At 38.3% G+C, this 6,449-nt stretch overlaps 1 pseudogene; it reads right to left on the bottom strand.

The window, feature by feature from the left end:
* Positions 1-3,503: 3,503 nt before the first annotated feature.
* LOC139460817 (myb/SANT-like DNA-binding domain-containing protein 4) lies at positions 3,504-6,449 on the bottom strand (annotated as a pseudogene).

Here is a 6,449-nt window from a genome sequence, read left to right as displayed (position 1 = left end):
GAAGGCCAGCATTAACACTTAGGTGTAACCCTGGAGAAACACGAGGAGCAAACCAGGATTCGAACCACGATCCTATATTTCTGGTACATACATGTATACACATACAACTGCGGCACCTTATACAGTTCAAATGGTATGGCATATATATAATAAAGTCAGTGTCAGTGATTGCAGATATCTCGTATAGTAAACATCCAGATTTAAATCAAATACATAATTATGATTTCACGATTAAACAGACCCAGCAATAATAATAATAAATGCATGATGATATTCCTTTACCTTTTTCGGAATCTATATAAGGAGACGTGTGAGTGAGTATGGATTTACGCTGCTTTTAGCAATATTTTAGGAATATGACGATGGAGGACACCAGAAATGGGCTGCACACGTTGTACCAATGTGGGGAATCGAACCCGGAGCTTCGGTGTGATAAGCGAACGCTTTAACCACTAGGCTACCCCACCGCCCCACACGTCTTTGGATATTTGAAAGATAGGGTTTTTAATGATTTGTTGCTTAAATAAACGTGTTCATCTTACCAGTTGGCAGAACCCATCAACAGGTTTGCAATACATTTGTTATCAAAAGTAGGGAAAATACATCAAATGCTTGGGTTTCAAATCAAGGTATAACGATTCAATAGCATTAAAACTATGCATGTGAAATACTGAAATTTGCTATATAAAACCGACAAAACCCATTCCATACTCAGAGGAAATCTCTGCCAAAAACAGAATCGATTGGGCGCTTACCTTCTATATCATGAGTATGTGTTTATGAATCACTTTCAAATTGTGATGATACCAGGTGTTCGCGAAAAGGTGAGCGTGCCCCACCGGTGGCAAACCTTTCTGTGCCTTCTTTATAATTTGAAAGTTGTTGGTGAATCGTTTAACAGCAAACACATAAAACAGTTTTCATCACCAAGACGTCACAAACAACAGGAAGTTTGGAAGCAAGCCAATGATATCGATAGAAAGACACCTTTGCTCTATGTGGAACATTAACTTCATTGAGTATTCACATAAATGATCGATTTATAGGTTCCAGGGCCCCGATCCACAAAGCCTTCGTAGCGCTACGAACATCGTAAAACCTGTCGTAACTTTATGACAAAAATCTTAAGCGATCCACAAAGCTATCTTAGTGAAAATATCTCGTAAAGTTAAGAGAAAAATTATGAGTGGTCAGTACCTATCGTAAATCAAGCATTTCTGTCGTAACTTAAGTATCAAGATGGCGGCATATTTTTTGCTTGGCATATTAGAAGAAAAGGCAACACGATCACGACCAAGGGTGTTTCGAGACCGAAGTCGAGTACTTGACACGCTCGATGATGACAGCATAATCCGGCGCTACCGGCTACCACGTCATGCCATATTTAAACTTATAGACTTACTGAAACCATATCTTGCTTCACAAACAGAGCGTTCCCATGCATTGTCCCCGGAAACACAGGTTTTGATTGCCCTTAGGTTTTATAGTAAGGGGTCGTTCTTCACTGAACTAGCAGACTTGCATGGCGTATCCCGGTCCACTGTGTCACGGGTGTTTACCCGTACAAATGAAGCAATTGTCAAACAACTAAAACTGATTTCGTTCCCAAAGGCAACATCCGACCAACGTGTCACGAAGGAAGCATTTTATAACATTAGCAGATTTCCAAAAGTGCTTGGTTGTATAGATGGCACCCTCATACCTATCATGCGACCCACCGGGGATGAAGAAGCGGTTTACGTTTGCAGGAAGGGCTTCCATGCCGTAAACGTTCAAGCTGTCTGTGACGCAGAACTAAGGTACATCACACTTCACAGACGTTAACAACAACACCCAGCAACATCCTTATTTAACAATTGATAGGGTCAGTATGAATCAATCATTCGTATACAGACGTAATAACAACATTATTCAGGGAAACATCGAAGGATACACACCTTGTTTACTCTCTTTAATGACCTTGACAATGACTAGTAGTGCCACCTACTCATTTTGTTGACCAATCATTACGTAAGGCCCAACAAGGGTTTTGTCATGAGGTCCAATACAGGTTTCTATTACCGTGCGGAATTACCATTGTGATAAAGGACGATTGTTTTAATACTTAAAGCAATGCTCACTGCTGAATAAATAAAGAATAAAGACAACTTTAAACAGCCAGTTGGACTATCACACACACACACACACACGGGGACTTGAGAAAATAACTTTAATATCGATTTATGAATGCATGGCTGATGGAAGAATTATAAATATGTATATTTAATCAAAAGGTTTACAAGTGTGGTTTCCAAGTGGCCTGGTTCAACTCATGATTCGTTCATGCTACAAAACAGCAAGATTGGGCAGTATATGGAGACTGCTGGGAATGACGGATGGCTGCTAGGCGATTCAGGGTAACAGCAAATCATTTGTGTAAACATAAGTTGTATTGTAACCACTACAGAGATATGAAAACACATAAACAAGAAGTTGATATTTTGTAACTTGACACACAGAAGACCATACTGTAATCATAATGTGATTTTCAGATTCCAATGTTTATTTCATATTAGTCACTTTAAAATATATTGATCATAAATTGAAAGCAGCGCCCATAAAATCTAGCTTTGAGTGAAAGTGATTTCCCCTTGTGCTTAAACCCAAATTTCACAATGTAAACTGACACCAATAAAATCGTCACGAAATGAAATAACATTTGAAGTGAAATATATAAGCTGGTATTTTAAGTTGTCTTTCAATATTTAATGGTATGGTCAGTATGTTTAACAGAATTACAATTTTTCCATCAGATATGCATGTCGCCCATGGCTGCTTACGCCAATAGTTAACCCTACAACACCGTCTGAGGAATGTTACAACACTGCACACTGCAGAACACGCAACACTGTGGAGAGGGCTTTTGGACTCCTTAAATCCAGGTTCAGGCATGTATATGTTCATCCCTTATTCTACTCAAGCATATATATCATTTTTCAAAATTTGAGACATTAGTATGGCATACATCTGTGCTAATGACAGATTAAGATGTTATGCTTTAAGATAATACTCATACTTTAAAGTAAATCAGAGATATGGTCTTTATAGAATATTTCAAGTTTTACACATAATAATGCGACTAGTCTATCTTATCTGCATTCTGAACAAAGGGTAATGTTTGTGTTTATATACATTATTAGGTGCCTACATAAATCAGGTGGCTGACTGCCGTTCACCCCACCAAAATGCCATCAAGTTGTGTATGCAACCTGTCAGCTGCATAACTTCTGCATCAGCCTAAGATTGCCAGCTCCTCCTACACAAGAAGACCTGATCCAAGAAGATGGGATAGCTTACCTGGGACCTCTCAATGACGGCCTCAAAGTCCGACAAGCTGTCGTCAATAACTGTTTCTCTAAATGATTGTATGATTAAGATAAACGACTTTTTGTAACCGATGATAAATGACAACAGAAGCTACATTATCAGTATGAATTTTTATATTTGGGAAAATTAATCAAAGCTTAAAGGAACTGAATAACTGGTGATACATTCAGTTGGCCAGAGTGGCCAGCTTCCAGAGAAATGATGTAGGCCAATTTCTTCCACATGTAATCTCTTTTTTTCCACCTCAAGAAGCTCTTTCAGCACATTCAGTTTCTCCCTCTCTATGTTCAGAATGTTATCTTTGTCTGAAAGAAATTTTCATTTTACATAACACAAGTCTCACAGCAACAGTTATGTCTCGTCCATCTGTATACAAACTTTATCAAAACAAAAATCAGGGTTTCTTGAGTAATTTAATTTTTTTCTCTTTCTATCATTTCAAATTTGATGTATTGCTGTACATACCACTGAGAGTCTTTGTGGCCTTAACATGTGAAACTGCATCAACTGTATTAAAGAAAGAAATCATTTAACTGAGACATGTGAATGTTGTATTTAAAACATATCCACAGGAATATTAAGTAAACACCTCTCTCCCTATAATACATAATACATAATACATAATACATAAACATATACAGAGATTGGAGATACAATCAAAATCCATGAACTGTATTTCTAAGACCTGTGATGTTGCATACATGATTTCATCTTATCTTGTGGTAGGTATACCTGCAATAAACTATCACAGTTGCAAATCTCTCCCCATCCAGAACCCTTAAAAGTTGTATTAAATTTATTGTGCAGTATTTCCATTTTGTACATGGTAATACCTTAAGGAACATCATATGCTGACATCACACTCTCTGAGTACATGTATGTAGGTGGCACAAAGGCCCCATCACAAGGCAAATACTGCAGGGCTTGAAGAGTCTCTGGAAAAACTGGAGTTGCTGGGGTAGTGTCTGTAAGTAATAAGATACATGTAGTTCCAATTTACCAATTTCTCTGCAATGAAAAAAGGCAGAACCTACAAAAAGTATGGTTATTAATGGAACTATTAATCAAATTTCAAAATCAACTTTGAGTTTATACTTCATCTTTTATCTTACATGATCACAATTACCTTTACTGTATGAGATAATCTATAATATGTCTGACATATGGTCATTAACATAAACTATGAGACCAGTTAAGTAAACAACTGCACATACAGCCATTCACACAACCAATTACGCAACTTACTTTCATATTCTTCACTTTCAAGGCCACCCTCACAGCCTTGAATCGAGCAGGGAGGTATGAATGATACAACCTCAAATCAGTATTTCTTTCAATGCATGTTACAATGTTAATGTTCTCTGTAATAAGGAATGAAGTACTTTACCTAATAACTTATTGGTCAAAAGATGACCTGTTTGTTATAATTACAATCTAACTGCTCCTTTAAGAGCTTTTCATATAAATTGTAAAATTACAATTCAACAGCAACTATATTCATTTGTACTTGTTGAGTACTCAATATGCCCACATATAAAAAAAACACCCAATGATATAGCATTTATGAAATTCAAGATTGAAAAAGAAACTGTAGGCTCACTCGCTGTTCCATTTCAGTGAGGTTGGATGGTGGAGGCTCCCCGCCAGTTCTCGTTGCCTCCCTCTTTCGTTCAGCTTCTTTTTTCCTTGTTTGACTCCTGATGGAACCAAATGTAGAAATAAGCAAACACACCTCAGATTATCTAAAAAAAAAGTACCAGTATAAACAATTTTAATCTATATTTATAACAGCTAAATATGAATGTTTCACTGAACATGTATGTCAGGACAAGCACATCTTTTATACCATGCAATGAGTATTTGTTTACATAAAATAATATTATGTTCAAAATTGTTCTGTGTGTATACACATACTTGTAGTCCATCCACTTCTTTTTAACATCTTTGGTCAGTCTTTTGACACCATGCACTGTTTGCACTGATGCTGAAACAAGATCTGTGAAGGGTTAGAACTCCCAAATCCCAGCAACATAATGTATCGAGAGAATGTCTCGTCCAAAAAATGGATAGAGTGGTGTCCCTTTCTAAGTGTCAAAATGGCTGCCTGTGACACTGCAGCGCTAGTTCCAGCTTATGTATATCCTTTGCATCAAGTTATTACCAAAGACGGGTTGATGATAGGGCTGGGACGAGTCCAGTTTCACTACCCGGGTACCCACACCCCTATTACCCGACCCTACCCGGGTACCCGCTGTTGGTGTCAAGAAAAAGGTACAAAATGTCTGATTGGGAATAGTTTGACAGTAGCCCTGGCAAAATGTTTTTAGATACACGTATTAAACGATGTGGTCATGCATACACTAAAGTTGACTGACGTTTTAGCTTTGTTCAAACATATATAAGTCAGAAGGAACGTGTTCATAGTCATGAAGAAATGCGAACATTGGAGACTTAAAATTGTCGAGTAATCATGTATTTATACATGTCATGAAACAAAATATCACGTGACTAACCACGGGTCCGGGTAGTCCTGTGGGTACCCGGGTCCTACTAAGTACCTACCCGACCCGAGTACCCGAGTTACCCGTCCCAGCCCTAGTTGATGAAGTAACACCCAGTTGACAGGTTGGTGAGATAGCCTACAGATATTTACCATCAGAACGCTTTCCTCGCCCTGCCATATTCAACATAAAACATCGATGTTTTAAGTGATCATTATTTACATATTTGTACTCCAGTTTATACCAGACCCCCTCCCCCCCCCCCCCCACACACACACACACACCCTTCCACACACACCCTTCCACACACACACACACACACACACACACACACACACACACACACACACACACACACACACACACACACACACACACACACACACACACACACACACACACACACACACACTTTCATTAAATCACTCACCTCTGTGAAATGTCCTCCCATGCTTTCTTCTTCATCAAATTGTTGCTAAACGACGAAAACACGTTTTTCTTCGACTGAACACCCTCTAACACACTGTTAGTCGAGTTCTTACCCCTTGGGCGTTTCATTGTCAATGGTTGACTAGAATCCAT

The sequence above is a fragment of the Haliotis cracherodii genome, unplaced genomic scaffold, assembly GCF_022045235.1.
Source record: "Haliotis cracherodii isolate W230 unplaced genomic scaffold, xgHalCrac1.p SCAF_14, whole genome shotgun sequence".
Classification (NCBI taxonomy): domain Eukaryota; kingdom Metazoa; phylum Mollusca; class Gastropoda; order Lepetellida; family Haliotidae; genus Haliotis; species Haliotis cracherodii.
Note: the sequence above shows the minus strand (reverse complement) of the source record. Positions and strands in the feature narration are given on the sequence as shown.